This window comes from Sphaerodactylus townsendi, linkage group LG08 (genome assembly GCF_021028975.2).
Source record: "Sphaerodactylus townsendi isolate TG3544 linkage group LG08, MPM_Stown_v2.3, whole genome shotgun sequence".
NCBI lineage: Eukaryota > Metazoa > Chordata > Lepidosauria > Squamata > Sphaerodactylidae > Sphaerodactylus > Sphaerodactylus townsendi.
The window spans coordinates 112,539,057-112,553,392 of record NC_059432.1 but is presented as its reverse complement, the minus strand read 5'-3'; the positions used below and the strand labels follow the sequence as shown (position 1 = coordinate 112,553,392).

Here is a 14,336-nt window from a genome sequence, read left to right as displayed (position 1 = left end):
TGGTAGGCTGTTCCACAGTGTGGGAACCAATGGAGAGAATGCACCTGAATGGCAGTTGCCAGTGAAGAAGGAGAAGAAGGACAAGGAGAAGAAGGACAAGGAGGAGAAGGAGGAGGAGGAGGAGAAGGAGGAGGAGGAGAAGAAGATGAAGGAGGAGGAGAAGGAGAAGAGGAGAAGGAGAAGCAGGAGAAGAAGGACAAGGAGAAGAAGGACAAGGAGGAGAAGGAGGAGAAGGAGAAGAAGGAGGAGGAGGAGGACGAGAAGAAGAAGGACGAGAAGGAGGAGGAGGAGAAGGAGGAGAAGAAGAAGGACGAGAAGGAGGAGGAGGAGAAGATGAAGGAGGAGGAGGAGGAGGAGGAGGACGAGAAGGACAAGGAGAAGAAGGAGGAGGAGAAGGAGAAGAAGGAGGAGGAGGAGGAGGACGAGAAGGAGGAGGAGGAGAAGAAGATGAAGGAGGAGGAGAAGGAGAAGAAGGAGGAGGAGGAGGACGAGAAGAAGAAGGACGAGAAGGAGGAGGAGGAGAAGGAGGAGAAGAAGAAGGACGAGAAGGAGGAGGAGAAGAAGATGAAGGAGGAGGAGGAGGAGAAGAGGAGGAGGAGAAGAAGGAGGAGGAGAAGGAGGACGAGAAGGAGGAGGAGGACGAGAAGGAGGAGGAGAAGAAGATGAAGGAGGAGGAGGAGAAGAGGAGGAAAAGGAGAAGAAGGACAAGGAGAAGAAGAACAAGGAGAAGAAGGAGGAGGAGGAGAAGGAGGAGGAGGAGGAGGAGAAGATGAAGGATGAGAAGGAGGAGGAGGAGGAGAAAAAGATGAAAGAGGAGGATGAGAAGAAGAGGAGGAGGAGGAGGAGAAGAAGGAGGAGGTGGAGGCTGCCTGCTTGTCTGTGTGAACTAAGGCAAGCAGGAAGCATTCAATCCCTATCATCTTCTGTCCACCATTATGGTGGATTCTCTAACAGGCGTCCACCATGCGATGGGGGATTCTCCACTGCACAGTTTGCACAGAAACACAGTATTCCCTTTGTGAACTGTGCCACCTCCTGCCACCGAGATCTCGGTGATCCTGGCTGGCCCTTGCACCCGCCGTGTAAACGGAGGCGCAGGCAACTGAAACGGGTTACATGAACCCACGTTGCTTGCGCAGAATCAGCCCAGATTAAAGTCCACTGCTCTTAACCACTGCACGACACCCCTCTCTTTAACCTGTTTGCAGGGCAGCACCTGCAGAAGGCTTGGCTCAGGTGACTGGAACGGCGGCAGGAGGAGGTCCCACCTGTCTGTGGGTGCAAGGTCATGAAGGACGACGTAGGTGAAGCACCTGGAATTGGAATCTCTAACCGCTCGGCAACTAATGGAGTGTTTGCAAAACGGGACACAGATTCTGTTTGGTCCCTGAGAGGCCGCAGCCGCCTCTGTGACAAACTGCAGTCAAATCGAAGCTGCCTCTAAGTGGGCAGACCCAATGCAGGCCAATGCCACAGTAGTCCAGTCCTCGAGCAACATAGGTATGTACTCCATGTGGCCAGGTTAGCAGGATCAAGCAGTCTTTTGCTTCTTCAGATGTTCATGACCACTATCAGCCTCGCCAACATGGCCAATTGGCCATGCTGACAGGGGCTTATGGGAATTGTAGTTCATGAACATCTGGAGAGCCGCAGGTTGCAGACCTCTGAGCTAGAGGATCATCTTTTGGGCTAAGTGGAGTTGGTAGAATACCTTTTTTTTTGCATCAGCACCACCAACTTACTTTTCCAACAATGACTGGATCCAGTATTGCCCTACAGCTCTCACCCAGATCAGCGAGAGGCAGTGAGAACCATCAAAAGCGGGGATATGTATACCTTTCCAGACCGGGTTGGGGGAGGCAAAGTAGCAAAACGTACAGTGTCTACACAGGGAGCCGGAATTGAACAACAAAGAAGACAGGCTTGGCCCAGAGATCTGGGAGTTCCTCACATACACACACCACAATTCTATTATTTCTGGCCCCTTTCTTCGTGCCCCCAAAGCCTCAAGGTGGCTCAGAATATCACAGACTATCTTGAGGGCGTCACCAACCTCTTGGTGATTTGGGTAGCAGCAAAGGACACAGTTGTGGCGTAGTGGCTAACAGCAGTGGCTAAGAGCAGGTGCACTCTGATCTGTAGGAACCGGGTTTGATTCCCCGCTCTGCCGCTTGAGTTGTGGAGGCTTATCTGAGGAATTCAGATTAGCCTGTACACTCCCACACACGCCAGCTGGGTGACCTTGGGCTAGTCACAGCTTCTCGGAGCTCTCTCAGCCCCACCCACCTCCCAGGGTGTTTGTTGTGAGGGGGGAAGGGCAAGGAGATTGTCAGCCCCTTTGAGTCTCCTGCAGGAGGGAAAGGGGGGATACAAATCCAAAACTCTTCTTCTTCTTCTTCTTCTTCTTCTTCTCCCCTTCCGGAAATTGTTTCTACAAAATATTTACTTTTTTCTTTGTCTGCTTCATTTGCACCCTGCCTCCTCCCCAACCGGGACACAAAGAAAGTGAAAAATCAGAGGATACAGCCCAAGGTCTACAGAAGGCCGCTGTTTTTCCCAAATGTGTTTTAAGCTGAACAGCTCTTTTCTCTCCCGTAAGAGTTCTGGGAAACAAAACCGCAAGCACGTACGTTACAGGGGCCAGGTTGTTCCTGCTGCCTTCTCCGACAATAGGGCTCCTCTGCTTTACGAACACAATGCCAACGCTTTTCCTTTAATTTTAATTTTTGTGTGATGTACGCACAGCATGGAACGCGGCGGACAAAAGAGAAAGCGGGAGCCGTTTCTCCATTTTCAGGCAGAGCCCTCCGTTTCTGCATGACAATGCCCTTCCGTTTGAAAAGAGAGAGCTCAAAATGCATCAGAACTTTTTTCAAAAAATCAATTTTCTGCAGTAAACTTCAGATATTTTTCCTCCCGTTTTTCCAGTACAGATCAATGCGGCCCTCTTGTTTTGCCACCAAAATATTTGCACAGTGGAAGGAAAACACGGAGTCAATTAATTGCTTGATTCTAATTCAAATCACTCCACATGGAAATGTGCAGGGACCTGCCTGTTTCCCAGCGGTCTGAATCTCTGCCAGTTATTATCCTGGCACAGGTGGGCATCTTCATGGTTCTCCTCGCTTCTCACTGTCCCACCGGGCCAGTCCCCCTGAGACCCCTGCGCGTCCTTCCTGTCCCCACCTCAGTCAGGAAGGGGCTGGGAAGAGCATCCAAGAGAGGGATGGAGAATAAGCAGATGCATCTGGGGAATTGGATTTATATCCCCCCTTTCTCTCCTGTAGGAGACTCAAAGGGGCTGACAATCTCCTTTCCCTCCACCCCCCCCCCACAACAAACACCCTGTGAGGTAGGTGGGACTGAGAGAACATAAGAACATAAGAACACAAGAACAAGCCAGCTGGATCAGACCAGAGTCCATCTAGTCCAGCTCTCTGCTACTCGCAGTGGCCCACCAGGTGCCTTTGGGAGCTCACCTGCAGGAGATGAAAGCAATGGCCTTCTGTGGCTGTTGCTCCCGAGCACCTGGTCTGTTAAGGCATTTGCAATCTCAGATCAAAAAGTTCAAGATTGGTAGCCATAAATTGACTTCTCCTCCATAAATCTGCCCAAGCCCCTTTTAAAGTTATCCAGGTTAGTGGCCATCACCACCTCCTGTGGCAGCATATTCCAAACACCAATCACACATTGCGTGAAGAAGTGTTTCCTTTTATTAGTCCTAATTCTTCCCCCAGCATTTTCAATGTATGCCCCCTGGTTCTTATTTATTTATTTATAAATAAGGGAGCTCAGAAGAACTGTGACGAGCCCAAGGTCACCCAGCTGGCATGTGTTGGAGTGCACAAGCTAATCTAGTTCACCAGATAAGCCTCCACAGCTCAGGTGGCAGAGCAGGGAATCAAACCCGGTTCCTCCAGATTAGAGTGCACTTGCTCTTAACCACTATGCTGCTGCTGCTCCTACTTGCACCCATTTGCATGCAAGAGCCGATGTGCATTTGTTTTGCAAAGGAAACCAGGAACTGGTACCAGGATAAATGTGCATTTCAATCGCATGTTCAGCTGCACGTGTGCTGAAAGTAATGTAAGAATGACTCAATGCATGTTCTGCTTAGGGGGGAAATCGATAGCTGTGCATTCTCTGCTGTGCCCCCCCCCCCCAATTACGGAAGGGTCTCCCTGTTGAGGTTAGGAGGGCTTTCTACAAACTACGCAAAACAGAGTTATTCAAGAGGGCTTTTTGCACAGATGAAAAGAATTGCGCTCCAATTAAAGTTGCTCTGGTAAAAGGCTGGGGACCGCTGTAGCCTGCACTAATAGGTAGTTTCTACGCCACTTAACATATCATGTTTAAAAGCTCAGGCTTTACTTCTGCTCTGTTTGAGATTTCTGTTTGTTGTCAGGTTTCTACAGCCCAAATCCTTTTGTACCTTCATCACCCTGTTGACTGTGCTTGATTTACCACCACATAGTCGGCCTTGCGCGCGAGTGGGGAAGGGGGACTATAAATAACCTAAATAAATAAGAACATAAGAACAAGCCAGCTGGATCAGACCAGAGTCCATCTAGTCCAGCTCTCTGCTACTCGCAGTGGCCCACCAGGACTACAAATAAATAACCACCTAGTGTACATTGGTCATGGATTGCATGTGCGCTCACTTCAACACAGGAAGGTGGCTAGAGTAAAAAGACAGTAAAAAAAAACCCTGATCACACAGCACAAGATGTCCAACGAACAACACAGCGCGGCTAGGAACATGAAAGTCCAAGGGGACGCACGGAGGAACAGGAAACATCCAACAGCCTCAGGCCAAGGTGCTGCGTGAGCAGCGGAGGATGCAACGGCTCTCTGGTGTGCTTTAAAGCCCTTGATGCAAAGGTCACCCTTTGCCATGAAACATAATGGGCAGGGAGTGCTTGGAAACCGACTTCATTTAAATCCCCCCCCCCTCCCCTGCAGTCAATCAAGCCCCAAGAGCTTGTAAGACAACAAGCTCTTGGGTTTTATGGGGCCAGCAGAAATTTGGCTTCCCTCTGGGTGGAACGTTTGCAGCAGAGCCCCCTCCAAACACCGTGGGTCCAAATTGCAGCGGAAATGTTTGGGGGTCCATCAAGGAAGGAAGTTGCTTGGAGGGCCGTGAGGGAGCTCTGTTCCACTCGAGGAGGATCTCCTCAGCTTCAGGAGGCTCATTAAGAAGAACCTCCTGACAAGTCAGGGTGATCCCTCAGTGGAACAGGCTTCCTCGGGAGGTGCTGAGCTGTCCCTCTTGGGAGGTTTTTAAGCAGAGGTGCTAGAAGACTACCTGGCAGCAAGGTAGGTTCTGTACACTCAGGCAGAGCAAGAGGGCAGGAGTCGGTGCCCGGTTCTTGTGGCCTTTCCTTGCATGCCCAGGGCAATGCCAATCGATTGTCACTTCGGGGTCAGGAAGGAGCTTTCCGCCGCATCAAATTGGCCAGGGGTCCTGGAGGGGGTTATGCGTTTTTTGCTTGCAAACTTCTGGGCATGGAGCAGAGGTCATAGGGAGAACGGGTGGTAGCTCTGAATTTCTTCTGGTCGCCGCATCTCAAAAAGGATATTGAGGAGATAGAAAACGTGCAGAGAAGGGCAACAAGGATGATTGAGGGACTGGAGCACCTTCCTTATGAGGAGTGGCTGCAGTGTTTGGGGCTCTTTAGTTTGGAGAGGAGACGTCTGAGGGGGGATAGGATTGAAGTCTATAAAATTATGCCTGGGGTAGAAAATGTGGACAGAGAGAAATGTTTCTCTCTTTCTCACAATACTAGAACCAGGGGGCACCCATTGAAAATGCTGGGGGGAAGAATTGGGACTAATAAAAGGAAATACTTCTTCACGCAACGTGTGATTGGTGTTTGGAATATGCTGCCACAGGAGGTGGTGATGGCCACTAACCTGGATAGCTTTAAAAGGGGCTTGGACAGATTTATGGAGGAGAAGTCGATCCTCTTTGATCTCAGATTGATCCTCTTTGATCTGAGGTTGCAAATGCCTTAGCAGACCAGGTGCTTGGGAGCAACAGCCGCAGAAGGCCATTGCTTTCACCTCCTGCACGTGAGCTCCCAAAGGCACCTGGAGGGCCACTGCGAGTAGCAGAGTGCTGGACTAGATGGACTCTGGTCTGATCCAGCAGGCTCGTTCTTATGTTCTTATGTTCTTCTCCACCCAAGACGATCACGGTAGATATTTGGAGACAGGCCTCCCTTCAAACTGTGCCTGGAAATGTCTGCCCATTGAAGGGGATGCTGCCATGGCTGATGGGTGGCTTTCCTCTCCTGAAAACCTGAAATACTTCCTGCTTAAGTGAGATGGCAAAGGAAAACTAGTCTCACAGGTAACCATGCAACACCTTTGATCCAGCAGCTGATGTTTTGAGCAGGCATCGAGAAAACAGGGTCTTGTGGATCGGCTCTGGCACCTCGTGGCATTAACTTCTGTGAACTGCCAGCAGCGCCGTTCATCGGGGGGATAGTCAGGACTGTGGGAAGAGCATGGAGAACAGGCAGAGGTGGGGCAGAGGTGGGGCAGCCTCCTGCCAGGGGTGCTCTGGAGTTCTGGCAGGGCCGAAGGTGAACTAGACGGCCTCCAAAAACCCTTCTGACCCAAAGCTGCAAACAGAGCAGGCTTGCGAGCCGCCTCCTCCTCCTGCTCCGTCTGGGAGAGTTCACAACTCCGTGTCTGCTCATGTCGAAGCCAAGAGCGCCTTGCGATTGTCACGTGTCCCTGCTGATGCTGATCCCACCCCGCAGTCCACAAAGCCCTCACAGCCAAAAGCGAGTCAGCACGAACAATCAATGCAAGATGCAGCAGGAAATCCACACGCCCGCCTGCCTGCCTGCCTGCCTTCCATCGGCTCCTTGACAATTAATTCCGCTGCTTTGGTAAAGGGAGAGCCAGATGGCTGAGGCAGAGAGGCTCATGCGGAAGGAGTGGGGAAACGCCCCCCCCCCAAGCGACAGCTGCAAAGCAGTGGCTGCTGAGGTCGGGCCAAATACCATAAATGGCAGAAACTGTCAAAACTCACAAAACAATGATCAAATCCCCGATGGGGCGGCATCCCAGACTTGCACGGTACTAACAGTATGCTTAAGCCTCTCCGCTGCATTCCTGTACCCCCTTGGCTATGGGGCATGGCTTCCACGAGAGACAGCAGAGAAGAAGGGGCTGCAGCCAATGTCAGAAGCAAAGCCCTAGTCCAGCACAATTCTTGAATCCATGCCTCTTGTTAGGGGAATGTGAATTACCCCAAAACAATATACTGAAGCATTCCAGTAAGAACATCAGAAGGGCCTTGCTGGGTCAGACCAGTGAGAGCCCACTGAAGTCCAGCATCCTGGCCAACCAGTTCTTCTGGAGGTCCAACAACAGGACCAAGGTGGTCAAGGTCTCCCCTATTAAGAACCTTAAAAGAGCCCTGCTGGATTGGACCACTGAAGATCCATCAGGTTCGGCGTCCAGCCTCACACAGTGGCCAACCAGCTCCTCTGCAGATGCAAGAACAGGTCACCGAGACTCAGGACTTTCCCTGATAAGAGGAGGAGGAGGAGGAGGAGGAGCAGCAGCAGCAGCAGCAGCAGCAGCAGAAGAAGAAGAAGCAGAAGCAGCAGCAGCAGCAGCAGAAGAAGAAGAAGCAGCAGCAGAAGAAGAAGCAGCAGCAGAAGAAGAAGCAGCAGCAGCAGAAGCAGCAGCAGCAGAAGAAGAAGCAGCAGAAGAAGAAGAAGCAGCAGCAGAAGAAGCAGCAGCAGAAGAAGCAGCAGCAGCAGAAGCAGCAGCAGCAGCAGCAGAAGCAGCAGAAGAAGAAGAAGCAGCAGCAGAAGAAGAAGAAGCAGCAGAAGCAGCAGCAGCAGCAGAAGAAGCAGCAGAAGAAGCAGCAGAAGAAGCAGCAGCAGAAGAAGCAGCAGCAGCAGAAGAAGCAGAAGAAGCAGCAGCAGCAGCAGAAGCAGCAGCAGGAGAAGCAGCAGCAGCAGCAGAAGCAGAAGAAGGAGGAGGAGGAGGAGGAGGAGGAGGAGAAGAAGAGTTGGATTTATATCCCCCCTTTCTCTCCTATAGGAGACTCTAAGGGGCTTACAATCTCCTTTCCCTTCCCCCTCACAACAAACTCCCTGTGAGGTATTTGGAATCAGACCTGCGGGATCAGATCAGTGAGGGTACTTCTAGTCCAGCATCCTTTTTGTGTCACACAGCAGCGAATCTGTCACTCTGGAAGGCCAACAAGCAGGACAGAAAGTCTGAGGCCGTCCCCTGAAATTAGTTCATGGGGCTTGCTACTTCCAGATACGAAGGCTCCCTTCAGTCACCACAGCTAGTGGCCACTGACAGCCCTCTGTCTGGGAATTTGTTTCTAAGAACATGGACACGACTGTGCAAGAAAGCGTCACAGAACAGTTGCTTCTGGTTCCACTGAACATGTTAAAAAACGACTCTTTAAAGCCAAAACACCTTTCCCACTCAAAGATGAAGGCTAAACTGGAGTTGAATGCCATGCCTGGGTCCTGGGTGACATAACCTCTGGTCATGCACAGAGTGCCAGGAAGCAATCGCTGGCACTCTCCATGGGTTTGGAACTAAGCCTAGAAGATCTGGGATGTTGATTGTCCAGCCTCCAGGCAGGCTTGGAACGCTCCCATTTTAGGAATTTGCGCTCCGGAAAGCCCGGAGTGGCTCCTTCCCGTATTGATGCTTTTCCACATTTGCTTCAAATCACAAGAAGTACAAGTCAGCCAGTCCTTTGACAAACTTGCTTCAGGCCAGGGGGTCAAGGGCACGCACAGATAGCATCACAGGGTGGATTTTATGGGTCACACAACGACGGAGGGCCGCTTGGGAATAAACCTCCGACATTCGCATTTCAGAGTGTGCAAACTAAAGTCAACCCATGTACAACAACCTTGAGAGGCAGGCCAGCACCCCACAATACAGGTGGAAGAGGGGCAAAAGCTGAGGTGTTGCATCTTCCTGAGGTCATCTAGGAAGTGATGGCCACTCACCTGGATAGCTTTAAAAGGGGCTTGGACAGATTGATGGAGGAGAAGTCGATCGATGGCTCCCAATCTTGATCCTCCTTGATCTCAGATTGCAAATGCCTTAGCAGACCAGGTGCTCGGGAGCAGCAGCCGCAGAAGGCCATTGCTTTCACCTCCTGCAGGTGAGCTCCCAAAGGCACCTGGTGGGCCACTGTGAGTAGCAGAGAGCTGGACTAGATGGACTCTGGTCTGATCCAGCTGGCTTGTTCTTATGTTCTTAAGGCCATTGCTTTCACCTCCTGCAGGTGAGTTCCCAAAGGCACCTGGTGGGCATTGCGAGTAGCAGAGAGCTGGACTAGATGGACTCTGGTCTGATCCAGCTGGCTTGTTCTTATGTTCTTAAGGCCATTGCTTTCACCTCCTGCAGGTGAGCTCCCAAAGGCACCTGGTGGGCCACTGCAAGTAGCAGAGAGCTGGACTAGATGGACTCTGGTCTGATCCAGCCGGCTAGATCTTATGTTCTTACGTTCTTAAGATCTTGGCTGAGGACAGTGACATCTGCTCAGGCCTTGTGCTGTAGAGGAGAGGCAGACAGCCATGAGAACTGGGTCCTTTCCAGGGGTGGCTCCTTGCCTGAGGAACTCCTTCTCCCTCTCTGTTCACCTGGCCCCAAGTTCTAGTTCCAAGCTTGGACTTTTTGTGGGGGCTCCACTAGGCCGTTTAGCCAACAGCAGCAGCATCGCTGTTATTAGTTATCAGAGCGGCTGCTATTAAATTTTTTTCCTATATTGATCGTTTCTATGGTTACTTTAGTCATTTTATGGATTAAGAATTTCTCAGCAGCGGAGAGCATTTTATGTATTGTTTGCATTGGAAATTGCCTTGAGCAAGTTCAACCGGGAAGAGCAATACATGTTTTAAATCAACAGACACTGCAGGGTAGCCGCTCCAGAGGCACAAGGACCACGCAGGCCACGACAAGCCACCTCCGTTAGCCTCGCTTTGAAAATCCTAAGGGGTTTCCATAAGTCGGCTGCGACTTGGCAGCCCTGGACACACACACAGCGTGTCAAGAAGAGCTTGCTGAAGTTCTCCAAAGGAAGGTGATTAGAAAGAAGAAGAAGAAGAAGAAGAAGAAGAAGAAGAAGAAGAAGAAGAAGAAGAAGAAGAAGAAGAAGAAGAAGAAGAAGAAGAAGAAGAAGAAGAAGAAGAAGAAGAAGAAGAAGAAGAAGAAGAAGAAGAGGGGAGGGGAGGAGGAGGAGGAGGAGGAGAAGGAGTTTGATTTATATCCCCTTCCTGCAGGACCCCATGGGCTGACAATCTCCTCGTCTCCACCCTCACAACAAACACCCTGTCAGGTGGGCTGAGAGAGCTACTTAGAAGCTGTGACTAGCCCAAGGTCACCCAGCTGGCGTGTGTGGGAGTGTACAGGCTAATCTGAATTCCCCAGATAAGCCTCCACAGCTCAGGCGGCAGAGGTGGGAATCAAACTCGGAATCAAATTAGATACACGAGCTCTTAACCTCCTACGCCACTGCTGCTAGAGCGAGTTAGGCAGGTCAGAGCCAGTGGGGTTGGTCTGTTTGTTTAGTTATTAGATGTCTACCCCATATTATTTCCCACCCAAGATCGAGCTCAAGACAGAGGAAGGCAATGAAAGACCACTCTTCCCTTGAAAGCCCTACGGCAGTGATTCCCAACCAGGGTTCCGTGGTATCCTGGGGCCAGTGGAGAATGTCCCAGGGGTGCCGCGGCAATGCTACCAGCCCCCCCCTCACTTTCTTTTATGTGTGTCTTCATTGGATAAAGTAAGGCAGTGGAGCTGGCCCAGTGTAATCTGTTGCAAGGTCAGCAGCCCCGCCCCACAGTGCTTCCCTTCACCCTGGGAGAAGGTGAGGGGTGGCAGGGGTACCGTGAGGGGCTGTAGGGTCCATCTTACCCCATATGTCCCTGCACTGCCTCTACATTCGTCAGAGGCCAACTTGCTGGTGGTCCCTGGCCCCTCGATGATGCGGCTGGCTCCTTACCCTGCGTTGTGGGCCTTTACAGCGCTGGGCTGTCTCCTGCCTGGTTGGAACACCTTACCACCAACTATCCAGGGGCCCCCCAAGTGGGATCTTTGAGAGAGTTCTTGGGTAGGCCCGTGAAGACCCCCAGAATTGTTCCACTGGCTTTTTAGCGGTCATGATGAGCCTTTCCCCTTTACACCTGGTCTTACTACTCATAAATTCCTCCGCTTCCTATCTCTGCTCTCCAGGGTGTATTTATGAAGTTTTATGCTGGACTCAAATGTAATTTTATTAATTTGCTGTTTTAATGGGTTTTAATGTAATTGTTGTTTTATTGGTGTTTATCACCTAGATACCTTCGGGAGGGGCGTATATAAAATCACACAAATAAATAAATAAATAAATAAATAAATAAATAAATAAATAAATAAATAAATAAATAAATAAATAAATATGAAGAGTGAGGTCAAGGGTACCATGACGTCGAAAATGTTGGGAAACACTGCCCTCACAGGGTTGTCACAGGTCAGTTGTGACTGACAGCAACTCCCCTGCCCCCCTTACACACAAAACGACACAAATTTCTTACTCTACAACTATTAGGGGACGGTGGTCTATAACACTCAAGGTCTAGCTTATGAAACTGCGACCTGCTATATGACTGCAAGGTCAAGCTTAATGTGTCCTGTTAGCGCTTATGTTTTGTTTTGCTTCTGTTTTTGGTAGACCTGGTTGATTCCACAACTCTACTTTTGTGGCTCTACAGTTTATTGGATCTTCCGTCCTGCCGACTGCATCGACTCCCTCAGCATAATCTACCTGGACTCCCAGTGAAAAAGATGGACTACGGATAACTTTTATGGTTCTCATCATTTGCAGGCTAAACGCAGGCTGTAAAAAATTATTTGCAAAGGTCAGCCCCTTCATTAAAGGCCTTGATTAAAATAAGTGTTTTCAGCTGGGACTGAGCAGAGGGGAGGGGCCCAGGGGGAGGGCTGGCCATAGTGGCGGGGGCACTTTAGCTCTGCGGGGGGGGGGAAACAGGAAATGACACTGGGGAATAGGGACCCTGAACACTGTGGGAAGAAGAAGAGGAGGAGTTTGGATTTAAACCCCTCTTTTCTCTACCTTTAAGAAGAAGAAGAAGAGTTTGGATTTCTATCCCCGCTTTCTCTCCTGCAGGAGACCTGGGCAGCTTACAATCTCCTTGCATTTCCTGAGGTAGGTAATGAGGAGAGTCTCCGGTAGCTGTGACTAGCCCAAGGTCACCAGCTGGCGTGTGTGGGAGTGCACAGGCTACTCTGAATTCCCCAGATAAGCCTCCACAGCTCAGGCGGCAGAGCTGGGAATCAAACGTTCCTCCAGATTAGATACATGAGCTCTTAACCTCCTACGCCACTGCTGCTCCAAGAAGAAGAAGAAGAGGAGTAGGAGGAGAGCTTGATTTATCCCTTTTCTTCCTGTAGGAGACTCTCCAAGGGCTGACATTTTGCTCTTCTCTCCCTCATTAACACATCACCCTGTGAGGTAGGTGGGGCTGAGAGAGCTCCCTAGAAGCTGTGATTCAGTCTGCTGTCACCCAGCTGGATGGTGTGGGAGCAGCTCCCAGGCTAATCTGAATTCCCCAGAGAAGCCTCCACAGCTCAGGCGGCAGAGCTGGGAATCAAACCTGGTCCCTCCAGATTAGATACACGAGCTCTTAACCTCCTACGCCACTGCTTAAGGAGTCTCGCAGCAGCTTACAAGCTCCTTTCCCTTCCTCTCCCCACAACCGACCCCTTGTGAGGCAGGCTTAGGGAGTTCTGAGAGAACTATGACTGGGCCAAGGTCACCCAGTAAACTTCACCTAAGGAGCAGGGAAACAAATCCAGTTCCCCAGATTAGAGTCTGCTGCTCGTGTGGAGGCGTGGGGAATCGAACCTGGATCTCCAGATCAGAGTCCACCAGGTGGTCTTTCAAGAATCCCAGTCCTCATCTGCTGAGGGCCTGAGGTGGAAGAACCAGGACTCTGAACTGCTCCGGAAACACAAGTGGACATTTTCCAGCCAGGCCCCATGTTTTGCCCCCAAGAGCAGCTCAGCCGCCACCCTCCAAACCAGCTGAAGTCTGAGCGTGCAGCTGTGGGCCAGGATCCAGCAGTTCTCCCAAGCGATGAAGATGCTCACACGGGCAGGATCCCCTTCATGGGGATGCCCCCCTCGGGGCTGTCGGGCACTTCAGCAGTGGTGTAGGAGGTTAAGAGCAGGTGCATTCTAATCTGGAGGAACCAGGTTTGATTCCCAGCTCTGCCACCTGAGCTGTGGAGGCTTCTCTGGGGAATTCAGATTAGCCTGTGCACTCCCACACACGCCAGCTGGGGGACCTGGGGCTAGTCACAGCTTCTCGGAGCTCTCTCAGCCCCACCCACCTCACAGGGTGTTTGTTGGGAGGGTGGAAGGGCAAGGAGATTGTCAGCCCCTTTGAGTCTCCTGCAGGAGAGAAAAGGGGGATATAAATCCAAACTCTTCTTCTTCTCCTCATTCCTGCCCTCTTTCTTGGCCTTCCAGCAATCCTCTCCTGGCTCACAAGAGTGCCAGCGTTTCTACGAAAGTTTATAGCAGCAAAGGAAAGGGGTGAGGCTCACTTGGGCTGGAGGCGCCTCCCTCCTCCGGATAGCAGCCCAAACCGGAACAGCTGAGGTCTCAGTCCCCTGGCCACAGTGGGGGGTGGAGAGAGTCCCATTGGCACAAGCCGCCTTTGCAGGGACCACAGGGAGGGAGGGGGCCCAGCTGCCAGGCGCTCTGCTCTTAACCGAGGGGTGACATCCCAGAGAAAACCTACGAGCCAGAGGAAACCGGCCCAAGGGAATGGCTTGGGTTCCTAGCCATATTAGACCTTCAAGACTATTAAAGGCAGCAGCATCCCACCCCTGGGGGATGAGGCGGCTTATAAATCTCATAATAAAGAAAGAAAGAAAGAAAGAAAGAAAGAAAGAAAGAAAGAAAGAAAGAAAGAAAGAAAGAAAGAAAGAAAGAAAGAAAGAAAGAAGAAAGAAAGAAGAGACGGCGGCGTCAAGCGAAATGGAATACCTGGGGATTTGATGGGTGGCGCCTGGGAAGGACAGGATTTGAGGAGGGGAGGACCTCAGCTGGGTACCTTGACACACAGTGGCCATTTTTTTCCAGGAGAATTGGTCTCTGAGGCCTGGAGGCCAGTCGTGTTACTGGGATAATCTGGCGGCCAGCAACCCCAGAGGCCCCCCCCCCCTGCCAGCAACCCCTGCAACCCCAGCCCCGCCCCCCCCCCCCCCCGCCCATTGGCACACCAGAACAAAGGCTGACCAGGCAGTCAGGGAGAGCTGTGAGGC

The 14,336-nt window shown here is 51.2% G+C and overlaps 1 protein-coding gene across 1 annotated transcript in view; it reads right to left on the bottom strand.

Annotated features, from left to right (window-relative positions):
• FGF12 (fibroblast growth factor 12) overlaps window positions 1-14,336 on the bottom strand; it is a 262,754-nt gene that overhangs the window by 13,089 nt on the left and 235,329 nt on the right. The window lies entirely within an intron of this gene.